The sequence below is a fragment of the Scardinius erythrophthalmus genome (genome assembly GCF_964197995.2).
Source record: "Scardinius erythrophthalmus genome assembly, chromosome: 24".
In the NCBI taxonomy this organism is placed as follows: Eukaryota; Metazoa; Chordata; class Actinopteri; order Cypriniformes; family Leuciscidae; genus Scardinius; species Scardinius erythrophthalmus.
The window spans coordinates 26,077,418-26,090,701 of NC_138244.1; positions in this window are offsets into that span (position 1 = coordinate 26,077,418).

Genomic DNA, 13,284 nt, shown 5'->3' on the forward strand with positions numbered 1-13,284 from the left:
TCCAACAGCTCCTGCAGGAAGGAGAGTACCACAGATACCTCACATGACTCTGGGTTCACACAGTTTTTCGAGCACCAGCTGGAAAAACCTGCCCATTTCAAAGCATATAGGCGCCGAGTAGACGGGGCCCTGGCTTCAGAGATAGTCTTTAGATAGTCTTTAGCTCTCCCTGATCCGTTTGATGACTTGTGGAATCATCGAGACAGGGGGAAAAATGTAAAGGGGACGGTTGGGCCAGTGATGGGACAAGAAATCCCTGCTTTTCGAGAAGAACATTTTGCAATGGGTGTTGGATCTCGAGGCAAAAAGGTCTATTTTGGCCTCTCCAAACACACTCCATATCAGACGGACCGTCTGTGAGTTCAAGGACCACTCGCCTAGGGGAGTGTTGCCCTGTGAGAGCATATCCGCGCCCAGATTCTGAACGCCTGGGATATGCATTGCCCTCAGAGAGCTCAGATTGGTCTGTGCCCATATGAGGAGGTCTCTCGCCATGGCATACAGGTTACCTGACCTGATGCCGCCTTGGCGATTTATGTAAGCCACCACTGACATGTTATCCGTGCGGACCAGGACATGGTGACTTTTTAAGTTTGACAGGAATGCTTTCAGGGCCAAACCAACCGCTTTCATTTCCAGACAGTTGATGTGTAAGCTCTGCTCCGTGCTCGACCAGAGGCCGGAGACAGGCTTGCCCTCGTGCAGCGCACCCCAACCCAGGTTGGATGCATCTGTAAACACCACTTTCCTTCTGGAAACTACCTCCATGGTCACACCCTTGAGGTACCAGTCCTGAGCCCGCCAGGGAACCAGGGCTCTTAAACAACCGTGATTCATCATGATGCGCAGGCTGCCTGACTGCCATGCATAGGTTGGCACCTGGCGTTTCAGCCAGTGCTGCAGCGGGCGTATGCGCAGTAGTCCCATACAGAGTACTGATAATGTCGCTGCCATGAGACCGAGAAGTTTCTGAAATTTTCTCACGGGTGCGCGCTCTGAACGAGGTTGCTAGCGTCTGCACTGAGAGCGCGCGCTCTCATGAGCCGCGCTGTCATCGCCACAGAGTCTAGAACTGTGCCCAGAAAGACTATGCTCTGGCTGGGGGTCAGTTTGCTCTTGGTAACATTGATTGTGAGACCCAGGCATTTCAAATGGCCGAGAATCAATTCTCTGTGAGCTATTAGCTTGGTTCTCGACTGTGCCAGCACTAGCCAGTCGTCGTGATAATTCAACACGCGCACTCCCTGATATCTCAGGGGAGAAAGCGCTGTATCCATGCACTTCGTGAATGTACGGGGTGCTAGGGATAGGTCGAAAGGCAGAACTGTGTATTGATAAGCTTGACCCTCGAAGGCGAATCTCCAGAATGGCCTGTGATGAGGGTTTATCTGAATATGAAAGTATGCATCTTTCAGATCCTTCGTGACCAACCAGTCCCTCGGGCAAATTTGCGCGAGGATGTGTTTGATAGTCAACATTTTGAACGGCCGTCTCATGAGAGCTTTGTTCAAATGTCTCAATCTAGTATGGGTCTGAGACCGGCGTCTTTTTTCGGAATTAGAAAATAACGGCTGTAGAACCCCGAGTGTATTTGCGCGGGGGGGATTAATTTTATCGCCCCTTTTGCTAACAAATTATGTACTTCGGCGCGAAGCACGTAACCCACGTTGCTTCTCACTGAAGACTCGACAACCGCCTGAAACTTTGGGGGTCTGTGAGCGAATTGGAGCGAGTAGCCTCGCTTTATAATGTATAGACCCAGCTCGACACATCGGAAACGGCGTTTGTTTGTAGAGGCGCGCGCAGTGCAGTGGGCCTGTTGATAATAATAAAATCTCCAGCTGCCTGAATTAGACAGGGAGCTGTGAGAAGTGTCAAGGGGTTTTGAGCAGTGACTATTTGTGGCGGCGCACGCTTCATAGCGGGCGCGCTGACTGCAGTGATAGTGTGCGGCATGAGTGGCGCGCTTGTAACGGGCCTAATGACTGATTTGAGAACGTTCCCAGCTACCTGTGAGCGGGGGCTGTGGGGGAACATTTATTTCTCACTCTGTTTGAGCTGCTGTGAGAACGGCGATAGTTTGCAGCGGTGCACGGTTTAACGGGCCCCTAGACTGCAGTTATAGCTCTGTTAGAATCGTGATTTAACATGACTAGCTGGCCATGCTTCGTCCAGTTGCACTCCTGCTGGGTTTAGATGGGGGGCGGGGTCAACGTTGAGCCCGACCAACCCCTTTCCCGGACGTTGCCAAAGAGGGTGAGTCACGCGGGGGCGGAGCCGGCGTGAACTCGTTCGCTTTGATGAAAAGATTTAGTCCAGCCGAGAGGCGCGAGAGTCTCAGAATCCACCACTGACAGAGGGGGGATTGACAGAGAAGAACTCTTATAATACTTAGAATGGCAGCTAGTTCTTGCAGTGAGAGAGAGCGGTTTCAGCGTGGTTGATTCCAGGCATGAAAACCGCGCTGTTGTGTCTGAATCACGGAGAAGGTTCTGCGTGATGAACAGAATTGTAGCGGTAGCTCTCTTGTGTCGTAAAGAGAGACAGCCGCGTGCACATCTGACCGCGCTCTTCTTCCATTGCTGCTCAATAAGGGAAGGAAGCGGGCAAGCGTATAAGAGAGCATTTTCAGAGAAAAACGCGCTTCTGTGTGACGTGCAAAACAGAGGGCGGGGTAGCTCTCCTATGTCGTAAAGAGAGCTAGCCGCGCGATCATCTACCCGCGCGCTTCTTCCGTCGAGGCTCGACGAGGGAAGAAAACGGGGGGAGCGCGAGAGGCGGTTTGCCGTCCAAAGGAGAGCTAGCCGCGAGCGCATGATGTAAGCCGATCCGCACATCTGACCGCGCGCTTCTTCCGTCGAGGCTCGACGAGGGAAGAAAACGGGGGGAGCGCGAGAGGCGGTTTGCCGTCCAAAAGGAGAGCTAGCCGCGAGCGCATGATGTAATAAGCCCGTAGGCCTCATGCAGATGCATCCGCACGTGGCACACATCCGCCGGCAGAGTGCATTTTGCGTGGAGAACTCCCAGGCACGAAATGCAGCTCGCGTGTCCATCGGCCTCGTGCAGCTTACCTCCGCACGTGGCACAAGATGAACCAGGCATATTAGAAACACTAAATTGCTGGTAAAAGGATATGTATCGTCGTCGCCGGATAGCCACAGGTGAGACGGCGTCAGGGGAAAACGGCAGAAAGGGCGTAGTCCGCTGAAATAGATGCTATAATGGCGAATTCGGGGGGCTATTATAGGCTAAGGCCACGCCCCCTTGGGGAGCTCTGACGTGTGATGATGCTCATTGGTTACACGTCAGAGGCGCCCACGCCATTGGATGTGCAGTTGCTGCAGCACAGCCTATGAGCAAGCCAGACGCTCAAGGTGCTAGCTGTGCAGCTGCAAATGCATTTTACATAAAAGCTTCAGTAAATCGAGGAAAAGGAGTTTCCCCACTGCGTATAGCTACGCAATACGAAGTGACCGTTCGAAAGGGAACAGCATCTTCTCGACATTTACACAACACAAACCTAGATACAGCGTCTGAGGGCGGGTCAAAGTAGACGTAGTTTGCGGGCAGCCAAAGAAGAACGTAGCAAATGCAAATGTGTTACCCATTGTACCCACATGTAGCCATCACAAAAAAGTGGATTCGAATTACTGACGATTCGTTTAGGCGGTTCAAAGTTGATTCTTTCTTTTGAGAGACAATAAATTCATTTATCGCGCACTTTCGACTTCACAACTTTGCAGATCGTTTACATTCACAGACAGCTACCTCATACATTGCATGAAAGGGAACATTCGAAAAAGCATAATAGGGGCACTTTAATGCTCTGCCATGATGCTTTAAGCGTGACTTGACTAGTTGCTGATCATGCAATTATGAAACTAATAACATGTCAGGGTTCTGTCACTTCTGTCTAGTCTATTTCTTGGTTTTGTGACCGAGCCCTGACACTCCTGTTTTGTCTTGTCTATGTGCCTTGTTTCATGTGCTTTCATGTCATGTTTTGTCTTGTACTGTGTAGCACGCAGCTTGTTGTTTTACACTAGCTGTGTGCTTTCATGTTGTCTCGTTTTGTGTGAGCACATGGCTTGTGATTTGTTTTACTGGCCATGTGCTTGTGTTTTTGTCATTTTTGTTGTGAGTACATGGCTTGTCATGTGTTTCCTTGTACCGACGGAAGCAGCCGGAAGCGGAAGTGTGTCTTCAGTAAATGACGTTCTGCTAGCTTCACGAACCACCAGACAACATCTGCATAAACTGTACTGTGAATGTAACGTCATGTCAAATAGTTCAGATGAGGATGAAATGGACTGGATGATATCCAGATCTACAAGAATGAAAAGGGCTTTGAGAGAAAGAAATAGAGGGAAAAGTTGGTCGGAACATAGCGAGGCTGGTGAGGGAAACACTAGCAAGAAACTGAGAGCTGACCAGTATGAGAAACAAAAAACGGAGAATATAGAGAAAGTACAAGAAAATGACTGGAAAATTATAATTGAATTTTACCAGGATGGTGGGCACTGCCACCCAATCATACTTACCAGGGCAATTGAGAAGGAGATTGGTAAAATTAAATTAGCAAGGTTAATGAATAATAAAAGAATACTGATACATGCAATCAACAAACAACAACAAGAAAAGATTCTTAGTATGTCCTCACTTCAAGGGGAAATGATAAAGTCTCACATCCCAGAAGCAATGGCAAAAATGAAAGGAGTTATCTCAGGAGTTCCATTGAGTATGTCAATGGAAGATGTTAAAAGAGAGATTCAGGGAGGCAAAATAGTTAAGGCTACACGGCTAAAAACTAAACGAAATGGATCATTAAAAGAAACGTTATCTGTGGTAGTGCAATTCGATAGAACCCTCCCGAAGTCATACAAATGGGATACATGAATTACAGCGTGATCCTAAACCTCTCAGATGCTATAAATGCCAAAGAATGGGGCACACAGCACAGAAGTGCAAAGGAAATCTAAGGTGTGCTAGATGTGGAGGCTGGAGCTGTGTGCTGCTCTCACTGGCGCTCAACTTGCACAAATGTTGCAGAGGGAAATAACAGTGAACATCGCCCAAGTTATCCTGTGGATAGACTCAATGACTGTTCTTAACTGGCTACAGTCTGATTTCTTCCACTTCAAGGTATTCGTAGGAACACAAGTTGCTGAGATCTAGGAGCTGACTAATTACAGAGACTGGCATTATGTTGACTCCTTGAACCCTATTGGAGCTGGCAGGTAAAAATCGATGGAACAAAGGACCTTCCTTTCTGTGGCTCTTATCTAAACGTTGGTCAAATAGCCCAACGGTTCCCAGAAAGGAGGATTCAGAAGAACTAAGAAAGCCTCTTTCTTGCCTTAACACTGTCATAGACACCTGCCCGTCCCCTCCTGACCTCCCCTCCTGAGTTTGAATGTTTTACAGACCTAGTGAAGGCCACTGTAGAGTATCTGCACAAGGCAACCCCATCTGATTCACATGAGCTTACGGCTGAAATTATCAGAAAGTAGAATTTGAGATCCTAAGAGCTGCTCAAAGAGAGAGTTTTCCCGAGGACACCCAGTGCCTTACTGCTGGTAAACCAGTACCATCATCAAGCTGTTCAGCACTGCTGGCACCTGAACTTGATAAAGAAGTGCACATTGTTAGTGTTGGTGTGTCACAGAGCTACACTCTGCTCTTGTGACCCCTTGTTAGCCCTTTCAACAAACACATGTACACACATTTGGTTTGTAAAAGACTCTTTATTTACCTTGAAGTACCAGTAACAGGAGAGATGGATTAGCCACAAAAATATATACCTACAACTATACTGTTGTGTTTCAGACTGGCCACCTGAGCACTAACTCAGAGGACATTTAAAGTTTGCTACAAACTGTTGATTATCGCATGGATCAGCATATATGGTGGCGGCCATCTTGATTTGAGTAAAAGACTGGAATGGACTTTTCTCATGCTTTTTATACCTGTACTGTGTTGCATCATGGGGAATGGGAGATACCAAGTATGGTGGGAAAAGAGGGGGAATTGGTTTGATGTTATTGATGTTTATTTCCTCTAATTACTATTGAAGTTTATTTATTGAAGCTTGTACTGTTATTTAAATTTGTGTGGTGAAGGAACTGGTTACTTGATCACATACTATGGTTACTTGGAATGTATTACATGTTTATGGTCTTAATTACTTTCCCATGTGATTATTGCTGAGAAATGGTTGTACCCAGGTGTATAAATTCTCACAGAATTGAGTGATCAAAAGGGCTAAGACTGTTGGTAGTGAATGCAGTATCTGCTGAGTACTCTGATTGAAGGAACAGACCTGATACAAGGTTCTTGTGTTTTTATATTGAAGTTTTTTTTTTCCTTTTTTGAATTTTTCATGCCTTGGCACCTGTGAGCACCCTGCACTTTGTTGGCTTGGGAGAACTTAAAATAAATACTTTAATGGCATTAAACGACCTCCATGTATTATTCTGAAGAACAGTGAATGGTCCTTGTGACATGGTGGAAGACTACGTACTGTAGATGCAACCTGCTGGAACCAGAAATGGTTCATCCAATTTTCTGGATCCAAAGCACCCAGTGACTAGGATGCTCATTTGGCATGTTGACAATAACTTAAAGCACCCTGATTCTGAACAACTTTTTGGGGAATTACGGCATAAGTGCTGGATACTTCGGGGCCGTGAAGCTGTTCAGAAAGAGCAACGTGCCTGTCTGGAGTGTCAGAGATGGTGAGCCCACCCAGTGCTTTCCCGTATGGCAGATCTACCTCCTGCCCGTCTACGTTTGCAGTGCCCTGCATTCTTCTCTACTGGAGTGGACTGCTTTGGACCCTTCTTAGTCAAAATAAGTTGTTGCAACAAAAAGAGATGGAGGATCCTATTTAAATGTTTAACTACAAGAGCAGTACACACTGAAGTCTTGACCAGTCTAGACAAAGACTCCTTTCTAATGGCCCTGAGGAGGTTCATTTCTTGCAGGGGCTACCAAGGTACTAATTTGAGGTGAGATCAAGTTCATCTTCAACCCCCCTAATGCACCGCACTTTGGAGGTACTCGGGAAATACCCAGGGGGCAAAGGGGGTTTAGCAGACATGGGCTGCTGTAAAAGGTTGTCATATAAAAATGAAATCTATGATGTCTGAGGATCACAACCTGGGTGGCCAACCCGGTCAACAAGCTGCTGGAAACTTGTAATTAGGGTCAAAACAATGTTACCTCAAATTCGGCTTTAACTCCCAGAATCACCCAAACATGCTAAAACGGTTTAATTATATTCATGAATCGTGAGCCATATCTCATATAGATATAGCCATATAGTGCATCTATTTATCATAAAAGTGCATCTATCCATCACAAAAGTGCATCTATCCATCATAAAAGTGCATCTATCCATCACAAAAGTACATCCATCCATCACAAAAGTGCATCTATCCATCATAAAAGTGCATCTATCCATCATAAAAGTGCATGTGCCAATCATAAAAGTGCGTCTATCCATCATAAAAGTGCATCTATCCATCATAAAAGTGCATCTATCCATCATAAAGCTAAACAAATTGTATAAACATTATTACAGAAATTAGTTATCACCCTGAATTGGAATCTGTTTGTCTGTTTCGTTTTTTTTTTTTTTTTGGTACAAATTGCTACTTAATGTAACAGTTTTAATCAGTAAATACTTTTAAACCTACTCCACACATGACTCTTATGGGCCATGAGGACTGTCTGGTTAGTAAAAAAAAAAATCAAAATATGATTTAATCCAGTAAAAGTTAACTTTACATGGTAATTTGTTTATTGTAACAACAACAAAGGGAAAAGAATGCTACCGATTACAAATGGAATGTTAAAAAAAAATTCTTTTTTTTTGCCTACCTATGAATTAAGAGGCATTGTTAACTCTTACATTCTAATTACATGTACAATCAAGGCATCAGATGAAAGCTTATCTTCCACTCTTTCTAAAGGTGTGCTCAGTTTGTTTCTAGCATAAAGTATCAGGGAGATATGGCTCACGATTCATGAATATAATTAAACCGTTTTAGCATGTTTGGGTGATTCTGGGAGTTAAAGCCGAATTTGAGGTAACATTGTTTTGACCCTAATTACAAGTTTCCAGCAGCTTGTTGACCGGGTTGGCCACCCAGGTTGTGATCCTCAGACATCATAGATTTCATTTTTATATGACAACCTTTTACAGCAGCCCATGTCTGATTTCCTAAAAAACAGGTGTTTTGCCCCCTGGGTAAAAGGGAAATACGTTCCATAAAGATAGCCTTAAATGCCACCCTCAATGCCCAAACTGTGATCAAAATCCTGAATTCCAAGCCCCTGGGTTATGTCTCCTCTGGTGTGGCTGACCCAGACCCAATTACCCAAAATCTCCTTTTTGATGAGACGGCTAGATCCTTCATTGCCACAAACCATTTACGATGATTCCAATCTACTCAGTCGGTGGCACTGGAGGGCCTGTCAAGTACTTGCTGACAGATTCTGGTCCCAGTATCTAAAAAACGACTTGCCGGCATTGCAAATCCAAGAGAAATGACAAACAGACACAGATCATAGTGGACCCTCAACTGCCCAGAGCACTATGGCCAATTGGACGGATAAGCAAGGTGTTCACTGTGCACAGCTCAGCTGTTCACAGCTGATGCTGTGGTAGATTTTTCTTACGTACCTGGAACCTAATTACCTGGGGCATCTCCAATCGACACCCAAGCGTCTACAGACGACACTCAATAAATATATCTGGGGCGTCTAAAATTGGCACCCAAGCGTCTACAGTCGACACTTAATTTTTATACTCTAGCTCTGCATCTACAGTCAACAACTAGCTTCGGGTTTGACGACATCTCATCCCTTTAATCTTTATACTCTAGCACTGCGTCTACAATCGACATCTGGCTTGGAGTTTCCTAACCCTAACTTGTTCCCCTAACTAACTTGCTGCGCAGCAATAATAACCGACAGACTTCAGACAATGCCTTCGAATATGCTTTGATCACGGCCGTAGGATCTCAGACAAATTTGAGATGATTAAATTACAAAACTACAAAATTACAAAAACAAATGGTGAACATTATATTATACATTACATAATTTCCCTACAATTTGATTGGTTCTTCATATGCAAAACCTTCTGGTACTAAGTAGGAGCAAACTAGATGTTAGAGTTATGATTAGTTTGATAAACAGTTTACTATTTTATTCATTTTAAGTGGAAGTTTAAGAGAATGACCGGACCTATGTCAGACCTGTCAACCATCTGATCTGCCTCCCCGCTATCTCAGATGATGAGGAAAAGAATCCCCAATAACTGCAAATTTGTGGAACACATTTGGGGGCGGCTGTTGAAAAGGAAGGTACAAACCAGTCCAGCAGAGAGAGCTAAAAGACTGTATTGTATGACTGCCTGAAATACTATTGCTATCTTACGCGGAAGTCATTTTAGTTTGTAGTGAAGCGACAAGCAGAAGGAAACCAGGACTTTGAGGGTTGTTTACAAAGTTAATATTGCTTTGGTGGATTTGGGCTTGCAGAAAATGAACCACACACTATTCAGAGTTATTGCTCCATGCCCCATTCCTTTCGAAGATTTAATCTTCCACTTTGAGTGATTTTGGAAGACTTAAAAGTTGTGGCGCTCAAATTTTTTGTAATTAACTTTAACGTTTATTATGACCGCCGCTAGCGTAGCTAGCGAAAGCGGTCATATAGGGATTGTCAAAGTTTTTTTTTTTTTTTTTTTCGTCACCTTACTGAATTTTTCGTCAACGATACCAGGGACACCGAAGCACCGGGGAACATGAAATTTGACTAGACTTCTAAGGAAAAATTTCGTTTGGTCCCCGGGGGCCACTCCCCCCCCGCGCTGGGGCCCCCGTAAATTTTTCGTCAACGATACCAGGGACACCGAAACACCGGGGAACATGAAATTTGGTGGGCATGTAGCCCCACTAGACTTCTAAGGAAAAATTTCGTTTGGTCCCCGGGGGCCACTCCCCCCCCGCGCTGGGCCCCCCCAAACCCCCCAAAATGCAGTTTTTCCTAAATAACTACCTGAACCGTGGCACCGAGGATGAAGAAATTTTTATGGTATGTTGGTCTACTAGACTTTTACGGAAAAATTTCGTTTGGTCCCCGGGGGCCACTTCCCCCCCCCGCGCTGGGGCCCCCTTAAATTTTTCGTCAACGATACCAGGGATACCGAAGCACCGGGGAACATGAAATTTGGTGCGCATGTAGCCCCACTAGACTTCTAAGGAAAAATTTCGTTTGGTCCCCGGGGGCCACTCCCCCCCTGCGCTGGGCCCCCCCAAACCCCAAAAAATTAAGTTTTTCCTAAATAACTACCTGAACCGTGGCACCGAGGATGAAGAAATTTTTATGGTATGTTGGTCTACTAGACTTTTACGGAAAAATTTCGTTTGGTCCCCGGAGGCCACTTCCCCCCCCCGCGCTGGGGCCCCCGTAAATTTTTCGTCAACGATACCAGGGACACCAAAACACCGGGGAACATGAAATTTGGTGGGCATGTAGCCCTACTAGACTTCTACGGAAAAATTTTGTTTGGTCCCCGGGGGCCACTCCCCCCCCCGCGCTGGGCCCCCCTTAACCCAAAAAAATGCAGTTTTTCCTAAATAACTACCTGAACCGTGGCACCGAGGATGAAGACATTTTTATGGTATGTTGGTCTACTAGACTTTTAAGGAAAAATTTCGTTTGGTCCCCGGGGGCCACTCCCCCCTCCCCCGCGCTGGGGCCCCCGTAAATTTTTCGTCAATGATACCAGGACACCGAAGCACCGGGGAACATGAAATTTGGTGCGCATGTAGCCCCACTAGACTTCTACGGAAAAAATTTCGTTTGGTCCCCGGGGGCCACTCCCCCCCGCGCTGGCCCCCCCCAAAACCAAAAAAATGCAGTTTTTCCTAAATAACTACCTGAACCGTGGCACCGAGGATGAAGAAATTTTTATGGTATGTTGGTCTACTAGACTTTTACGGAAAAATTTCGTTTGGTCCCCGGAGGCCACTTCCCCCCCCGCGCTGGGGCCCCCGTAAATTTTTCGTCAACGATACCAGGGACACCGAAACACCGGGGAACATGAAATTTGGTGCGCATGTAGCCCCACTAGACTTCTACGGAAAAATTTTGTTTGGTCCCCGGCCACTCCCCCAACCGCCCCCCCCCCCCCGCGCTGGGCCCCCCAAACCCAAAAAATGCATTTGTTATTGCTTTGTAATTTGTAATTGTAAACATTTGTAATTGTTATGGTATGTTGCTCTTAAGGGCCCACATCAACCTAGCCCATAATCACTCATTTGTGAATTGCGCCCCTCCCATAAAAAATGAAAATGCAATATTATTCTGCTTTAATCGCCCCTATCTTCAGTGGAGATGTTCAGAACTGCACCATATTTCATGTGTATGATTAACTTGACATCCTCTGGGGGTATCCTCTGCTAAGTTTAGTAGAATTTCATCCATGGGGGGGTATAAAATAAATTCATTTATGTGCACATTTAGTGACTGTACACTCATCGGCCTGTAGATGGTGCTGTTTAGCGAAGGGTTGCTGGTTTAGGATGATACTGTCACACACACACATGCAGGAATACAAACAAACGCAAACATGCACACACACTGACATCCACACGCACAGACACACACCCATACACACACATACAAATCCACATGCACAGACACAACACACACACACACACACACACACACACACACACAGACAGACATGCACATACTATTACTTTTTTTAGGTATATACATAAACACGCAATACAGCCAAATTACTCCATGTCATTTATTTTTGTGGAAAGCCAGTGCAGGCCTGAGCGGCGGTCATATTTTGTACCGCGATGCGGTACATCTAGTTTTTATTACAAATTCAGTTTAAAAAATGTTTTGCAGTGCCCTCCGAATGCATTATTTATGCAAGCTTATTTATATAGCACATTTCATGCACAATGGTAATTCAAAGTGCTTTACATAAAAATAATTAAAATAATCATAAAATAATCATAATAACATATGTATAAGAAATAAAAATAACAATAGTTTTTAACTAAAGACTAAAATACTATTTCTGACTACCTGAATCAATAAATTCAGGGCTCCCCTGTCTGAATGAGGGAGCTTTGGTTCGCAAGACACACTAGTAGCAACTTCCCGGCTTACTAGTGACCTCCTACCCTTCTTTAATAGGGAGGAGTTATTCCAACACCCTCTGCCTCTGATGACTTCCATGAATCCCTCTGACCCGTTAATGGAGTGGAGTTATCACCAACCGTCGGCCTCTGATGGCTTTCAGTAAGACACCAGCCTGCATCCAAGGACCTGGAATCCCACACTCATGTCTAATATGTGCGTAAATTCACTGTCTCACTTTCCAAGACTTGCCTTGCCTACTCATTCATTTTATTTAAAAATAGGCTGTAGTCTGTTTTTTTTTTTTTTCTCATAACTTCCATACCTCTCTTAAAGGTGCACTGTGTAAATTTAATGGCATCTAGTGGTGAGGTTGCGAATTGCAACCAACAGAAGTTACGGTGGCCGACAGGAATAGATGTCGTCTGAGACAGCAGAGAGTAGCCAATTAAGCATTGAGGTTTCTTTACAAATATAAATTAAGAAATTATATTTACTTGATTATTCAGTAAAACGTTATGTTGTTGTGAATATTATTGTTACTTGTTCATCATTGTGTCAGTGTTTTATTCGCTGACTTTAGCTAGCTTTGCATGAAGAACAATATAGTGACGAAACGCGTTTGTCCGTTTAGGGCCACTGTAAAAACATGTCGCAGCAGAAATGGCTCATTCTAAAGTAATAAAAACATAACGTTCAGTAAGGTCTTTATACGCCACTGAAAACATAGTTATGTATATGAAATTGCATTTCTGTCAACAGATCATCCTAAATATTACACAATGCACCTTTAAGAGTGATCTCAGTACTTGCATAAAAGAGCAATTGTTTTGCTTATATTGTCATTGATATAATGTTCTGAATTCAGAAAATCATCAACCTCAGTTACTTGATGGTGTTAGTATGTGATGGTGGCTCACCACTGCAAAATGAAAGTTTGAATTCCATACATGCTATTGCTTCATTGAGTGCAGAACTCATTTACTGAATTGACAGCTTGACAGCTTATCTTTGGTCATTCCTAATGCTGGCTTTCTTCTGAAGCATAGGCGTTTGTAGCTCTTTGTAAAGTGCTTCAACTCTTCTCTGTTCAACCAAAACAGAGGTTAC